A 17,690-nucleotide genomic window follows, 5' to 3' on the forward strand; every position below is an offset into this window, starting at 1 on the left:
CCATCCAGAGTATCCACTTCCCTAGTCAGTTTGGTATCGTCATCAAACTTTATCAGGGTATACTTGATCCCATCATCCAGATTACTTATGAAGGTATTGAACAGCGTTGGGCTCAATATCAATCCCTGGGGGCCCCCACTTGTGACAGGTTGCCAATTTGAAAAAGAGCTATTTACCACCACCTTCTGGGTGTGGACTGGCAGCCAGTTCCCCAGGATGAAAATGAGTAATCAAAATTGTCCAAACTGAATGAAGTACAGAGGTTGTTTACAATCAGCTTTCTGCGGAACAGGAAATCAGAGCTTCCTAATGATCACAGTTTTAACCACCTAAGCTGTCTTTCATTTGTGAGGAAGACATGACTGCCATGAGAAGGAGAGGTAGGGCAGTGCACAATTTAGGAGGAGCTGGAAGGGGACAAAAGGATCTGTGAAGTTCGCCTAGTTCTTTCTGTGGTGTGCATAGCACATGAGAATTATCAGGCAGAATTAATGCTATCTCAGTGTGTTAACTCTACAACAGAACCCTCTCTGGTTTGGTGAGTCCCGTTTGGTGAGCTTTGGTGTATTCCCTCTTAACATTTTTCCAGGTCCTCATTTTTGTGACCTTAGAAACTGTGCATGTTAACTGTAAGAAAAAACTGATAGAGTAAAGGTGGGACGGACAAGGCAGTTAGTGAGTAACTAATCTCAAATTTTCCTCGCTGGAATGGGTATATACACAGAAAGTCCACTTTACATAGGTAAATCAAAGGGGAATAATGAATATTATTTGTTATTTAAAATATATAATATAGATCTTGGCAGCTTTTATGTTTAGTTTTCTCTTGCCTTTAGACTTCTCATCTGAAAGCTTAGAGATCCATTATGTAACAAAAGAAGACTGAATTAGTGGAACACTGGGGACAATACTGTGGGGGCAATTGGCACTGAAGCGGGTGTTTATTATTCTTGCTTATAAGAAACATGCTGAATTAAATGATCATCGTGCACTGCAATATATAGAATTGTGATGCTGCTTGTGCATCACCAGTGCATTCATGCTGTCCTGTTGATTAAATCACTGGCGAGGTCAGACGTTGATCAAACTCTACACTATGGCCTGGGCTTGCAGTATGCTCTTTCCTCTTGCAGCTGAAGGCAAGGCAGGGTTCAACACTGGATTCTAAAAACAGTGAAGGGACAAGAAGTGATGCACGCTGAGGACCGAACTGGCAGCAGTTACAGAAACTCCCTGCGTGCTTGTACATATGGGAATGCTGGCATTTCTCTTCCCTCAGGCATACCAAATGCCCACAATCATCGACAGCACCGAGACTTGGTGCTTAATATGAAGGTAGGAGACAATTTATGGGGAAGATTATACTAAAGATATATGTCCTTGCTTTATTAGAGAGGGTGTGCAATTTTTAAATGATTTCATCATTCTCCACAAGTGTTCTGGTAGTAATAGTATTCGGGACAATATGTAACTCTACCTGTTAGCTTATTTGTAATCTTTCAGAAAGTCTACTAAAGAATCTGACTGGAATTCAGTTACCATAACTGTAAGAGAGAAGAAAAAACTCAGTGGAAAGATGGCACTGTATGAGTTAACATGTTAGCCCTTCATTCTTTCAGATCAAGCTTCCTGTGAGTAATAAAACACAAGTCAGATGAATTTGGCTGGTTTCAGTCAAGTCTCTCATGGATAGTTGCCCACACGGGAATAACTACCGCATAGATTAGCTCTGTGAATAGTTCCAGGGCAGGGGTGGGACTGAACTGCATTGTCAGAACTGCTTCAGGGAACTTGCGTGTGATGCTTCACTCAGGGGTATCTGTCTTCCCCTTTCTTGAGCACTAAAATTCAGCCAAACATGTTTTCTAAGAAATTGTATTTAAGGAGCTGGGGAAAATTTTGTCAGTTTTGCAATTTTTATATTAAGACATTTTAAATAGATGATAGACAAGTGAAAATTAAAATACTCGGAATTATTTCTTACTAGCCAGCATTTCGTTCCCGAGAACAGGAACAATGTTATGGCTTCTGACCCATCTTTCTGAACAGACCAAGACAAATAACAAAAAAGTGCAATATTTTTAAAGCTTAAGAGGGTACAGAAAGACACAGGGTTTCTCCCACTGAATACAAAATCTTTCTGTTTCTATTTGAAACCCAGACACAGTCTAAAATAATCTATATGAAATGAAAGGTGGGCTCAGGTAAACCCACCACTATTAGCAGAGCCTCATTTTTCTAGTCCCTGTCAGAAGTGAAAAGATTTAGTAGGTAAGGAGGATGAACTGCTCTTTCACCTCCACATCCTCTTTTTCCTCTGTTCTTACAAAGCAGAACTGAGCTTAAGTCACACTGTACATGTCCTTATAAAAAGCATGTTATCAGAAACAAACGCTGCACTATTTTTCCTGACATAAAAAGAATCAATGCAAACAAAAGAGAAGGAAGAGTTAATAACAGCATTTGATCAAAGGAGTGCTGACACACAAGCAGATTCAGAAAGCTTCTTGATATTAGATGTGCAGCCCTCTCGTAAATCGACACTGGACCAGTCGACAGCAGCAGAATATCCACAAAGTAAAACAGAAAACTTGCCTGTTGAGTTCCTTGTTAGAGCCATGACTGCAGGCCAGCCTTCCTTCTTTAGCAATAAGGGGAAAAGATTGTAGTCTGGGACCTGACACTCTGCTGTTTGTGCCCTAGCTGCCGCTGAATCAATAGAGGACCCTGCTCTTCAAATCTCTCACACAAAGTAAATATTTTTTTTCTTGATTTAACTGGATATTAAGGAAATGCTTGGGCATACAGTTGTCTAAGGTCAGGTTTACAGCACTGCTCTAGTTACTTGCCACACAGTTTTGAGTTTCAGATTAATATGTGGACATGGTTATGTAATTTATTGAGTCATCTATTTATGTTTCTTACATCCATCTCATAGCAATTGCTATACCTGTTGTGACTGACATATTTTCCATGACATTTTTCACACATTCCACCATTGCTATATTTAATTAAGCTTGATTTTCACATGCGTGTGACCATTGTGGGCATGTAGTATGTCTATAAAAGATTTACCAGCCTAAACTTTATCTCCTTTTGCCAGAGAATTACAGACATAACAGTTTTATCAATGCAACTGGAGGCTTTTGTCACCTGCATTACATTTCAAACTAATCAGTTTTAGTGAATTAAATAATTTATCTTGCTATGGGAACTCTCTACTGCAAGAGTAGGGAGAAGAATGACAGAGGTCCTCTATCAATTTCCCATTTTTTAATTTCAGTTAAGCCTATAGTTGTGCATATTCTGATGATGGTGTTGTCTAAGAAAGATAAGAACAGTGTGAAGAAATTGCTCTAATGTTTCTGGAGATAACTGAGTACTGAGGCTTTGTGGGTGGATATTTACCTCCAGAATCTTCAATGAGACTTTACACTGTTGTCTCCAAACAGACATGGGCAGCAAAGTGTGTGGAGCTTTGCTATCTGGTAACCGGTGATTTCTTTTAATACATGATTTAGCGGCCTTTTTCCTGTACAAATTTCAGTAGTACCCCAGAGGCAGTTAGTGTATAAGAATAAATGTATCCATTTTGCTAGTCATTGTTTCCTTTATAGAAACTTATATAGTGTTTTGCAACTAGATATAAAACAATCTGAATAATAGAGGCACATTCTGTTCTGTTCTATTTGATCTTCTGTTCTGCTCATTGCTGTAGTAGCCTAATGCCAATCTGTAAAACTTTAGTGAAAACTGTTATTACAAAAGAATTCTGCAGTGTTTGATAATATGAAATGACTTTATTTCATGCAGAGGATTATTAATACGCAACATGAGACGTGATCAGTCAGAATTACAAAGCTTTAAATTCCCTTCTGAACATGAAATTCAGGGCAGTGATTTGCACCCACAATTATTTATGAGTGCATGGATCATATTTATAACTCCACTGACTTTGTACATATGAACAATCTAGATAAGTAATTAGCAGAATTACATCAGTTGTGCTGCATATTCCAACTGCAGATAACAATGTTGCAAAAGTGACTCCCAATGGATTGTTCTTTTAGAAATGTAATATACAGCATCTGTCTCACACCCTTGCTCTATGTTTCTAACAACTATCTTAACCTCCAATGCTTAAAACCCTAGATATATTGAAACCTGGGTCTTCCCATCAAGATTAAAGGGTTGTACTTTCATGATCCTGTGATTTTATCTATTTTAACATCTCTTATCTGAGAGAGCTACTTTAGGAAAGAGTCTACAGGTTCACTAATAGATATAGGTACAAAGCTGTCATTTTAGACTGTGTGGAAATGAGATTAGAGCCGATCTGGCAAGAAGCAAATCTCCTCTTCCTTTGCTCTGGTTCCTTTCTCACAGGTAATTATACAAGTTGAATTCATTAGCCCAGTGTATTGCTTGCTTTTGGACAATTTCCAGTAGGAAGATTCTCCTTATTATAAATAGGTACGTGTGCTCTGTAATTGCTGGCAATCACATAGGGTTCCTTATTTCTTTTCCTTATATGCATTGCAATGCTGCAAATGAAACCATGTGGACTGAATATCTCCATATCTCATACTAATGATCTGAAATAGAGGAGAATCTTTCTGACAATTTTTCACTGTTTAAATCATCTCATGACACACCACTGCCAGTAAGGGAAAAGGAATTATAAAACCTGAAATGGCAAGAACTAGTACATGACTGGTTACACTTTCACCACCAATTTTCTCCAGTATAAATCCAGGTTTATTCTTCTGAAATCTGGAATTATTTTACATCTACATAACTGACAATGGAGATACTTACTCTTTGTTTCAAATCTTCATCCATAGGGTAAAGAAGAAAGATGATGAGCATCCTTACATCAGACCAATACACAGTCTCACTGCAAAACATATTTAAAGCTGTAAATAATCAGAAGTGCTGTGCATGTACAGAACTGTGTGAAATGCCTGAAGTAGAGGGTACTGATGATTTATGAATCAATGCATAGCTATCAGTGCATTGACAAATCAAATGGGTAACTACGAAGAGTTGCTTATTTGTACACGCCACTCATATCCATAGTGGAGTTTAAAAAGCAAGTGCAAAAATCCACAATGTTTTTGAAAATAGAATCAAAAGTAGAATGTTTAGTCCAAGTGGAATGTCCAAAAATTCAGTTTTTTTAAAGTGTTTTAATTAAAAATACTAGTAGGGAAATAAAAAATAATCATCTACTTTTTAATGTAAACTGTGAAAAAAATTTGCATTCCATAAACAGCAAAATTATCACATTGTTTGAGCCAAGTTTCTTGATTTATTTTGATGACTAACATGCCATCCTGTAGAGAAACTCATACATGTGCTTAGTATGTGGCCATTCTACTACTTAAGTGTATGGGGGCTGGGAGAATAATAAAAATAAATCCAGAAAAACAATTGTCTACTTCCAGCCCAAGTGTAAGCATTACAATTGTTACTATAATCAGATAATTCCTAATGAAGCTGCAACTTCACATATCTGAATTTTCCATATACAAACTGGATGTGAAGTAAATAGGAGAAGGACATTGTAAGGCTATCCAAAAATCTGAAGAATACTGTAGCAAAGTGATGATTACTGTTACAATTTATGTAGATATCACTTTTTACAGAGAGCTATAGGCAGCCATGGTTGACTTCTAAGGGTTTTGCTCCGCATTGTAGCAATGTAAGTCAGGAATATTTCTTCATGAGTATTTCAGTACATATAGAGTATTGCTCCTTAGTAGAACTGACTCCACATTACTTGAATTTAACAATATCTAAGACTGTTTTTTTTTCCCCAAAAAAGCTTAAGAATGATGTAGCTGAATTAATTTTGCAGTCATTCTATGCCAAAACAACAGAATTTTCTTTGATTTCTCCCCTACATTCTCTCCTCCAAAAGTCACGAAGGTATTACGCCTGTGAAATGCAGACTTCCATTTTACTCTATATAGAGATTGGCTCCTTCTATTTCCAACACGATCAAAAATAAATTTAAGAAGCAATCCCATTTACACAGCTGAGGACAAGTTCTGCAAAATTCTGCATACTTTCAATTCCAGTTAAAGTCAATAGGTTTTGAATATGATAACCATTTTGCAGGGTATAGAAAAGAAAGCTTTTATGCATTAATCCATTCCTCTTAAATTTAATACAAAGTCGTTAATTTTCTCTTTGATACTATGCTCAGAATTGGCTGAAAATTTTAGAAATATTTAAATAAATTTCAAATAAATTTGTATTTGGTGAAACAGGGTGTCTAAAGTGATGCAGAATTGCTTATTTGTTGCCCTAAATACCATTTTGATCTGCATAAACCCCTGAAATTTAATATCAGCCTATTGTTATATGGAATTGATTAAGTTGGATATATTTCATTATTAGATACTTGTGTGGCTAATAGTACCGAAATAGCTGAGTGACTCTATTTAATATAAGTGACTAAAGTTCCTGGAGTCAAAGACCTATGTGATGTTTTGACCTTTGCAAAATCAATAGAAATAATTCCCACTGACATCAAAGGAGTGGGTTGACTTCTGACTACCCTTTCCATATCCCTTATGGCTGATTAGGACTTCATTCAAGCACATCATTGAGCAGTTGTTAAAACTTTTAATATGTTTATGAGCTCTTTTTTCTTTCTCTTTCATGCAAAGGAACATCCATCCAACAAAAGGCCACATATAAACACTTGTGATCTGATTGCTAGTTTTAACTCTACTGTAAAGTCCTACAGTTCACCTGGAAAGGGATATATTCCTTTTTTTCCTGTTCAGTACACCGATGGAACATGGATGTTCAGACAAGCATGCACCCCAAGGCCAGATTAAAAAAAAAAATTATACAGACACCTGGAGTCTAAGCTAATAAATATGAGTTCTGTGTATAATTCAGACTTAGTACTGCATGTTAGCATCTTTCAGCAAAACCATATAAAAATAACTTTGAACGTAAATGATCTAAAGAAAGTTTGTAAAACCAGGTGCTAATACTTATATGTGTATTTTGCCGTATGGACTTATAACATTCAGGATTGAATTCTTCACAGACCCTAATATATTGCTTTTCTTAAAAGTGTTTGTCTCCAGGTGATCAGATAAAAAACAGTGAGAGATGCCGAGTATTCTTTGAGAAACTGAAAATTGTGATACTTGGGTCACTACCCGGAATGCCATCTTTGCTCTTTTAGCCTTTGTCTCAAACAAGCAGCACATCAGGACATTTTTCTAAGAGCAAAAATTATTACACAGTCTCCAAGAAATTATTAGCCTAATTTCTAGGCACAAATAAAATTAGCTTTGACAAAGCACTGATGTATTAGTGTTGAAAATATGCGTGCAGTGGTGGGGCCGGTACAGTTGGCATAAGGAAATGTTCTTGTCACTTAAGATAAATTAATTGAGTTTGGTCATTTGGAACAGCAGAAAGGAATGACCAGGGTTGAATCTTACCATAGGATTCATATTTTTTTCTTTGACAAAGAATGCACTGACTACAACATCATTGTCTTCAATTGTAGCTGTGGGTGAGTAATTAAGAAGATAATGGGAACACACAGCACTGAAATAACAGCAAGGCTGTTGAACACTGGCAGAGTTTTTGCCCAGGTGCCTGTTCATAAGACCCGTTACATATATATTCCAGATCTTATATCCATAGGCCCAATGTGCTAAACCCTTGCAAATGTCTAAATTTCCATTCCCTTCAGGAAATCACATTCACGTAAGTGCATACGTTGCAGCCAACAGTTAAAATCGTGTACTGTAGAAACCTCTGGAAAGACAATGTGATCATTTATGTTATTGATCTCTGCGTGCATCCAGTCCTCCTTTCTTTTCCTGGTCCTCTCCTACTCCCATTGTACACCTCCTCAAGCTCCTCTTCCTTCCTGATGGACTTCAGTGCTATAAATAATTTTAAAATAAAACTTATTGCTACAGAAGTAATGTCTTGCTGACATAAACTGCTATGTTGCACACAAGATAGGGAGGTATATTTTATACTTGGATACTTTAGGTGGCATTAATAACATCAATATTTATATTGCCATAAGCTTAGCTTGCACTAGAGTGTCATTTATATAGTGTTATATTTCCTGCAAGTGTTCTTCCTGTCACATTAATTTCTGGCTTTTTGAAGGTAAACATACAGCAGAACAAAGCCATGTGTACAGAGTTTCCAGTATTTTTAATGTTATAGCTATAAAAATAATGACCCTTATGCAGCCATCTGCAGCTCTATGCAATGCTTTCAAACTCAGAGGTTCTTTGAGATTATTAATAGCAATAACATTATCTCAGTAATGTGAGAACTGTAGCTGTCCAGATTGAATGCCACTGGTAAAACTGCATGGGAAAATATGCCCATCTGTATTGGTTCAAAATATAAGTATTAAATGAAAGAATCACTTCTTCCATTTCAAATATTTATCAAGCATTTTGAGCAGAATTCTGGAGAGTTGCTACCAACAGAAATTTATTAGGATTATCAAGAAAGTATCGATGATGTCCAAGCTAAAATTCTACTAATTTTTGAGTGTTGCTGTGAAAACATTAAAAGTGATTTGGTGCTTGTAAACTTTTGTGATAAGCTTACCAAGCATAGTAATAATAAACAAGAAAGAATGAAAAATAGTTATTTTAAGCAAATGCCTGAACAGTTTTGTTGCTATCAAAAGAAGGAAGATTTAAATCTGCTGGGCTATTCAAGTTTCTCCAGACTGATCCAAAATACAATAGTTTTATTTCATTTACTTTGTCCCATACAAATAAACAAAACTTGTTAAAGTGTTTCTAGATTAAGTAGACAAATACCCTATTTTATCATCATGTTCTTTGGTGCAAATAGCCTGAAATGATATCTTTCTTTATACAGAAATTTTATTTATAGTTTACTTGATTCAATTTTGGTATTATAATGTAATTTTCATTCTCTATAATAAGTTAATGCTATGCTGGAACTATTTAAAGAAATTATAGTGTTGTTAATTTTTAAATCATGCTACTTGCCTAAGCTTATATTACTGAAATAATGAATGATGAGCACTTTTGTGAAATTATGTGAAATCAAGTACATGAGTGGGCAAAAACTATCACCAGCACTACCAACAAAACAGCCTTTAAAAGTTTAGTAACCAAAGAGTCAATTAGTGCAATTGTGCTTTCATGATAGAGGAAGGAGAAGTATATTGCAGAAACTGAGGTGAAATCCTGTCTCTGCAAAAAATGTTGAGAAATTTATGTTGGCTTCAAAAAGATGAGATTTCACTCCTGGATTGTATTCCTTCTGACTCTGTGGCTGACTCACTGAGCTTACTTAGTCAAATCACTTAACCTTTGGTCCTATATGGTTAAATATTCTGACCTATCCCAGAAAGTTTGTTGAAAGCTGTGTTGGCGAATCATCTACTGACTGTAAAGCACTTAAAGATGATGCAGTGAAAGAGGATCTTTGTATGAAATGTCCAATAAAAGTACAGACATCTCAATTTCTTCATGAAGACAACAGCAAAAGAGTTTCCTGAGTTTGGCTTTATTGCTTTGTTCCTTTTTTTTTCCTTTTTTTCAAAGGAAACGTACATTTTTCACAACAGAATTTGTTAATATTGTGAGGAGATGCTACACAAAATAGAAATATTTATCTCAGAAGGGAGATGCCCAAAAGGACCTGATACTGTAATGCAAAAGCTATCAGGTAGACATGGACAAATAGAATATTACAATATATCTTTTTTCATTATATCAGATTAAGAGTCTATATAAAGAATATTATAAGAAATAGACAAATACTTACTGAAGTGATTGTATTCTCTGTAGTTAGGATCTGTTCTGGTGAACTCAGTGACACAGGATATACATAACATCATAAAGTTATGGTCAGGACAAATACCAGCTATTTATATGGATAATGGGATATTCTTAGTTACAAAATAAAAATATTTTATGGATGTAAGGATATGTGCCCTTGTAAGGGAGTGAATAAGACAGCTGTTAATCATTCAGGAGCTGTATAGAAGCTTAGAAACTTGTTTACAAATATGTGAACAATTAGAATTTGGGATGTCTTCTGTGTTTTAGTCTCTAGGACTTTTTGAAACATCTGGTGATGGTCACTACTTTTGACTGCTCTGGCTTGCCCTTCCCTCTTCTGTGATGTATAGCATATATTTTCCATATGAAACAGTTATTTTTTCTAGGTAGGATCTTGCCATATACCACACTGTTAAAAAAGTTATACTGTCTTATTTTCCATATATTTTTAGCACTAATCCTCTCATTCTGTCTAATACCGTGTAGACTTTTCAACATCTACTTACTGGGTTTAGTACCAATTAAAGTGCATTTATCTAAGCTAATAGTCTACATTACTGAGCAATATTTTATAAAGATTTTTCATGCATACATATATGCATCTGCACATAAATATTATCTATGTTGCATACATTTCTTATTAGAATATTCAGCCTATGTAACATTTTGTTTCTCATTTGCTTTCATGAATTATGAAGCTATTGTAATAAAACTATAGCAGGTTTTGCCACTGTGGGATTAATCTGTATCAATACTAACAGTATAATAATTTATTATCATAGCACAACAGCAGAAAGATAGACTGTAATGATTTAAACTTGATGCACTCCTAGAAAATACCTAATATGAGTGCTTTTTATCCATCAGAACTTGTGAGAGACCCAAGAGGGTTAGCATTCAGACACTTAGGTTATGAGATCACAGTGTCATTTACTGGGGATACGATGATGCTTTTTATTTCTAAAGCATCACATAAATATAAGCGGAGCAAACGTCCTAACCCTGCTTTGAGTGACATATATTTTGTTATCCCTATTGTAGGGAAACAGAAGAAGAGAGAAGTTTTTATAACTCATTCCAACTTAGTTAAATTGGCCTCAGTATCAGGGTTAGAACCCTGTTACTAAGTTTTCAGTGAGGATGATGCTAAAAGATGCAAATGCAGAAAGATTTATAGAAACATGTATTTGAAAACTGATGTTCCTTCATCTGAGAATGCAGCAAGAATTAAAGACACATAAATTTCACCCTGGAAATCTGGAAGAATTGAAACAGCAATTCCTGGAGCATCCTTCATAATCGGAGAACATATGAAAAGGAAGGAGAAGAAAAGAAGGATGTGATCATCTTTGTTATTGTGGCTAACAGTTCTTTGCCTTTGCCACAATCAAGAATTTAAAACATATTTTAAGACAAATATTTAATAACATAAATATCTGTGAAAAACAGGATGGAATGTCATTTGCATTAGCCAAAGATATAGGGAGGAGTCATGCTAGATTAGCCTGATAGCTATATTTTACAAGGTAACTGGTTTTCTAGAAGAAAATTGTAGTGCACCTTTTCTATTTGGACTTCAAGAGAATGTCTGATATGGTGAAATTATTTAGCCCAAGGAAAAGATTTAGAGACTTATGAGACTTAGAAACAATTAATTTCTAAGTGTAAATCAACTAAAGGGAAGAGAGCTAAAAAATGAGTAATTTGTGTCCAGAGATATTATTATCAGAATTCTCCTAGCATTACCTTTGGAGCTGATGATTATTAGAATTTTAATTTATGAATCTAGTTTATTATGAATAAAATCAATGACATAAATTTGAAGTAAATTCTCATTAGAGTAGTGCAATAATTTATGAAAAATCTTTGACAGTCCTAAGACACAGAAATAACAGATATATGATTAAGCAAAACAAACAAAAATATTAGGTATTGATACATTTATATTGCTAATTAAAAAAAAAGTTTAACTTTCAGCGTAGGAAAACAGCAGATGGGAGACTTAGATGTATGAGTCAGCCACAAAACACTTGTGTGACTTGGCCATGACTGAGAGTGAAAGAAAAGAAAGAAGAGAAAGAAGGGGAGAGAGAATGAGAGAAGGAAAACATCTTAGTATGTATGATAATATGTATACTAACAGGTAATTACTAATAGGTAATGAAAACTTGATGTTAATATCCAAAGATGTTTGAACTGGAGCAGGTACACAGACCAGCTGCTTTGATAATCAGAGGAATGAAGAAGCTATTTTACATGAGGGGACTGAAAGAGCTGGACTTAGTTTAGCAAAATAATAGCTGAGAGAGTATGATTGCTTTCTATAAATAAATGGGGGGCAGGAGGAGGATGAGCTATTTTTGTTAAAGGACAAGGTTACACAAGAACAAATGAATATAAACTAGCTATGAATGCATTTATTCTGCAAATTCATAAAAAGGGTTTTAAGATGGAGCTAAAATGAGATGAATGGGATTATATGACATGATTACTTATGATAGCAGGGAATTGGATTCACTGACCCAGGATGCCTCCTCGAGTTCTACAGCATGTGCTCATACAAATTGCAGTTCTGTGCTCAGACCAGTAGATCACCTATCTCTGTGATTAGTTGCTTCCTCTGCTGAGATCTTGTTCGACATTGTGTAAAGTCTTTTCAATTTTCATTTCCATCAGTGATACAGTCAGGGAGACAGTTTTGGATTTTGTTTTTTCTTTCCCCCCTCTCTTCTCTCTCTCTCTTTTATGTATATGGGAAATAATGCTACACTTCTGCATTTTCCAGTGGATTTTCAAGTTTTGATTCCTGTATTTTTGGCAGAAAAACAGATCAGGGTGAGCGAAGGCAACAGAGCACATGAAAGGTAGGTGGCACACTTTCTGAGCCGGAATTATGTATGAGTAGGTATGAACAACAACCAGTTTTACAGCTACTGTAGCACTGCTTCAAATATGAGCAGTAATGTATACACATGTTACATTTTAATTTTGGTATAAAAGGCATTAACAGCTACTTTGGTTTAACATTAAAGAAGTATTTTTTTTTTTTTGTACAGACGTACAGGAAATTCAAATATAGAGATGTAAATACTTCTCTGTAGTTGATTTTTGTATAAATTCCGCTGATTCCATGGAATTTTCTTGCTCTCCCAGATGACTGAGTTGATTCTGTGAGCGACCTAATGCCTCAAAGTGCCACATTGGCTCAGGTGACCTAATTGGCTCAGGTGACTGGGATGATCAAGGTACATCTGCTCATCTTGGTGGCTCAGATTTCTTCCTTGATGAATGAGGTAGACTTATCTTTTCAAGAACAGGCATTGTTGATAATTTGCCTAGAAGGACATGTGTAAGCTATGAGCATCTATGTAAAACTGTCTATTGGACCTTGAAGAATTAGCTCTGTAGTCCTTGGCCATGGTGTTGTAAGAACTTGTTAGCCAAAAGAAAACCATGTGCAACTGCTCAAACACCATACATAAAAAAATCTCTTTACTAGACAGAAAGTTTCTCTTTGCCTTTCATTTGATTTTGAAAAAGAAGTAAGAAAATCTTTGGAATACAGGTGAGTGATTTGGGAAAGTGGTAGCAGAAAGAAAGAAAATTCTGGAGAGTTAAACAAGTACTAAACTTTTTATTCATCCACTGTGAGTTGTGAGGGCTATTAGTCAGACAAAATGGTAAATCAATCATAACGTTCAGAATTTCATCTGTCTTCTTGCCGCTGAGCATGTGCTGGATCTGACTGTGGTATTATCAGGCATGCTAGAAAAGTATCAAAGGAGTATTAGAGCAGCAATGCAGAAAAATTCAAACTCGTGTGTTGCATTATGCCCTGTCAGTCACAGTGAATGTGGCCTGACACAGCATGGTATTTGTACCCGAATGGTCTCAAGGGCTTAAAATTCTTAAAAGAAAAGTTTGTCCTGAGCTAAGTTGCATCTGAATAAGGAATGAAGGATGAAGCCCTTTAGAAACAATGGTGTCCCAAGAGATTCCTGTATCTTTGTCAATTTAAAATGATGGCAAGCAGTAGCAGCATATTTATTGTATAGCAGTAACTGTATTAATAGCCACCACATAACAGCTGAAAAACATTCTTTTTCTATCTGGGCATGTCACCTTTGTATATTAGCAAAGGTTCAAGAACAGAAGATGACAGGCTTTCATAGAAAATCATGCTGTTAAAATAACATTCTCTCCTGTGCCATAGCTTCTGGCACTGGAACCCACCATCCTGTCACAAATTGCCAACATCAGTGTAGTACAGCATTAATATTATGTCTTTAACCCAGTTGATACCATTTATTTGGGTAAACCTGTATCAGTTTTAGAAGGAAGGGAAAAAACTTCACAGGAAAATATACACATATACATAAATACATACATACATACACTGTATTTCTTGCAGACAAATTTCAGAACACAGTCTAGATTTTCTTTAGAACTCTCATCACTTTTTCAGAATGATGGCATTAATGATGACAGTTCTTTACTTTTCCTGAAGGTTTTCATGAAAGAAAAATTAGATCCCATATATTTAAAATACCCTTCAGAAATTACTGATAAAATCTGTCTACATTAATGTATTAAATTCAATAATAGAAGGGTTGAATGGGGAAGAGGGAGAAGCACTCTTTAGCTGTTCCAGTAGTTTTATTTTGGTGAATGTAACTTCTTTCCTTATACTGATCCTAAATCACAGTTCTCTATTTAATTCTATGCAACTTTTAGGTTACTGTGAAACATTCTTTGTCATTTTTTGTAGCCATTTTATTCTACTGTTTTGGTTTAGTGTTTTGTTTTGTTTTGTTTTTGTTTTTTTCCCATAAAGAAATGCATCTTACTATAGATATGACTGAATGCAAAGTAAGAAGACAGCTAGAATTGTTGCAGAGTAAGACAAGATTTCTTGGTTTGCAAGAGAGCCAAAGTGTTTGCAGTTTACAAGTTATGGATAAATTTCTGAGCATCACTACAGCTGAAAGAGGAATGAAAACCAAGCTGTGATTAGTGACTCGAATGACTATTGAAAGGTCTTGCACATTTGTTGGAAACAGGCAACACAGGTAATCTGTCACACAAATGTTGACCAAATCTGAGTTTCTCAACCTAGAATCACAATGCTAATCACAACTCTGACAACCATCTCTTACACCTTAAATTAATACTTGAATTTAATTCTTTCTGTTCAACTCCTTAAGAAGGTGGCCTTTTTCTAGAGTACATGGTAAATAAAATCTTTCATTTATTTCATCTTTGTCCTGCATAAGTACCCTACTCTTCAGCACAGCTCTTCCAGGTATAAATAATACTTTCTCACACCATATACTGGAGATCCCTAGCCACACTGTGTTGGACTGCTTTAAATTCACCTTCTGTTCTGCTTTTTAAATGACTATTTAATTTAAAACCCATATTTTTGCAGCCCCCCCTATGTCTTAGAAATGATACATTATGAAATTTGTTTGTCTGTATTTAAACTCAAAGCTGATATCATAGTAAAAAAGTTTATTAGATTTTCTGCTTCTGTTACCCGCTTCACTGGTAGAAATTCTATTATATAGAGTTTGGCCTGAAAGTATTCTTGGCATAACTCCATTAAATCTTGCTTTCTGTTTACATCAAATTCTACTCTCATGTAAGGGTTCTGATTTGGTATGGGATTTAACTTATAAGATGTGGAATAAGAGAACAGAAGTTGCTATAAGATACAACAGCTTAGATTGCCAAGACTGACATATTCACCCCTGAATGTGTCTCATTTTCTTTCAGTGCACATACAGTGTGAAGAGACAGAGGAAAACTGAAAGAATTAACTTTTACACTGTGAAATTGTATTTCATTTACAGCCAGCTATAACAAGAGCTCATCTGGTTTAAAATATTATTTTGACTTTTGTTTGCTTGGAAAAGCACTAAGTTTTTCATATATCTCTTCTTCCATGTTCCCTCTGCTGAAACAAAGACAAATAAATTTCTTTCCAAGAAGCCAGTTACCCACTAACAAAACAGTGTACAGGCGGACAGTATCACTTTGATTCATCCCTGGAAAAAAATACCGTATCTTCCATTCTGTACCATCATGGAGGCATATGTCACTATTTCTGGAAGTGATGATAGGCTACTGAGCTTCCTAAGCTGTTTGGACTTCTGTCACTCCTTTTCACATCAGCTCTATTTTTACCTTTTCAGGACCCTGTTGGAATCCAAGAACCCCATTTCTTTGCAAACTACAAAATTCTGCAGTGTTTTTGTTGTCCCCTATTGCAGTTCCAGTTTCTATTTGATTACTGCTGATTTTTTTTTCATGTTTGTTAGGTTTTACACCACTATATTTTCAGTTCTTCTCTAAATTATAAAGGGTAGGTGTCTGCTGCAGGGCTTGGGGATTTAGCTGAAGGCTCCCATTAATGTTAACGGAGATCGTACATAAATCTGTGTGCAGCATAGAGAAGTCTTTCCCTTCATTTTTTTGGTGAAGGGTGATATAAGTGTGATTAATTTTTCTTTGATACCATACTAAGAAGGATAAGAATAAAGACTTTTAAATGACTTCTCATTTTAAAACAGAGCAGAAAATATACTGATACCTATGCATTGTTCTGTATTTACCCATCTTGTCATTTTAGTGAGCAGAAAAGATTTATTTTTACTATTTTCAGTGATTAATTATTGTAGTGCTGGTTTATCAGACTGAAAGCCTTGAACAATGAAAGTCTCTAATTATCTGTAGAAGAAATACAGCACAAGCACTGTCGAAGCATGAGCCATGCTTTTATCCTCCTGCCACACATATTGTCTCACTGTATCCCTCAACTTAGCCCATAAGGACTGTTCTGTGAATAAGTGGATAATTTCACCTCCATGCTTATTTGCTTTTTTGGCCTAAGAAGGGGCCAGTGACTGCAAAAGGGAACTGTGATTTTTGCTATGCACACCTGCCCAATGATAACTGTGCTGAAATCTGCTTATTTCATACAGAATTGTCATCAGCTGGCAACAACTGTTGGGTCCAGCTGAGATTGATTTGAAATAGTATGCCAAAGTTTGAGGGATCTTGTATTCTATTTTTATTTTTTTCAACCAAATAATTCCTCATAATTATAATAATCTAATACCATGTCTACAATCTGTGTTCTTTTCAGGACTATATTTCCAATCAAAACTTTTACAGGCTGAAACTAGGAGCAGGTCATTCAGAAACTCTTATAGATATGTCTGACTTTGATGTGGAAGTGAGGGATAATTGCATCTGACCCTTACTGCTTTGGGGCAAGTCTGTGCTGTCCTAGCTCTACATCCTGATTATTTTCTATTTATCCCTCCAAAAAATCTTTGAAATTGAGAACTATGTTTAATTTTATGATTTAAAAATATGTTTTCTTCTTTAATGGTAATGACAAATAGAACTCTTGAGATTTTACAGGGCATCTCACTTCAGCTTTAATAAAATATTTTTTTTTCAGACTTACTAGTTAGATAAACCTAGTTTGTCACTGATGACTGTGAGACCTGGACTTGGCTATGTGAATGTGGCTATGTCACCTTGTTGCTAGAATATATTCCCAGAAGGAAGACTGAATCCACATCTGTGTACATAGAGATCCACCTTTTCCCCCTTCCTAACTCCAGAGAGCCAGGGTGGGCTGTGGGAACCTGGCCAAGAGGCACTGCAGTAGCTGATTTTCTGTTCCCTGTGTGGAAAAGTGGGAGACTGGTTGGAATTACCCCTCAGAGTCATCTGGTCCCAAGTCAGCTGTAGGAAGATGTTGGTTTGTGTGAACAATCAAAATAACAGCCATTTCTGAATAGCTTTAAATTTCAATATACAATTGAAAATCTGATGATAGCAAAACTA

At 35.6% G+C, this 17,690-nt stretch overlaps 1 protein-coding gene across 6 annotated transcripts in view; it reads left to right on the forward strand.

Annotated features, from left to right (window-relative positions):
• Positions 1–17,690, forward strand: part of FLRT2 (fibronectin leucine rich transmembrane protein 2) — a 67,403-nt gene that overhangs the window by 16,061 nt on the left and 33,652 nt on the right. The window contains exon 1 of one of the 6 annotated variants that reach the window (XM_033010573.2): positions 4,453–4,473. The exons of 4 other annotated variants lie outside the window; for them this stretch is intronic. The gene's annotated coding sequence lies outside the window, so the exon portion shown is untranslated. Of the gene's footprint in view, positions 1–4,452; positions 4,474–12,660; positions 12,695–17,690 lie in introns of those variants that run through there. One more of the 6 variants, XM_033010575.2, reaches the window with a different exon arrangement.

The sequence above is a fragment of the Tyto alba genome, unplaced genomic scaffold (assembly GCF_018691265.1).
Source record: "Tyto alba isolate M040663 unplaced genomic scaffold, T.alba_DEE_v4.0 Super-Scaffold_18, whole genome shotgun sequence".
NCBI lineage: Eukaryota > Metazoa > Chordata > Aves > Strigiformes > Tytonidae > Tyto > Tyto alba.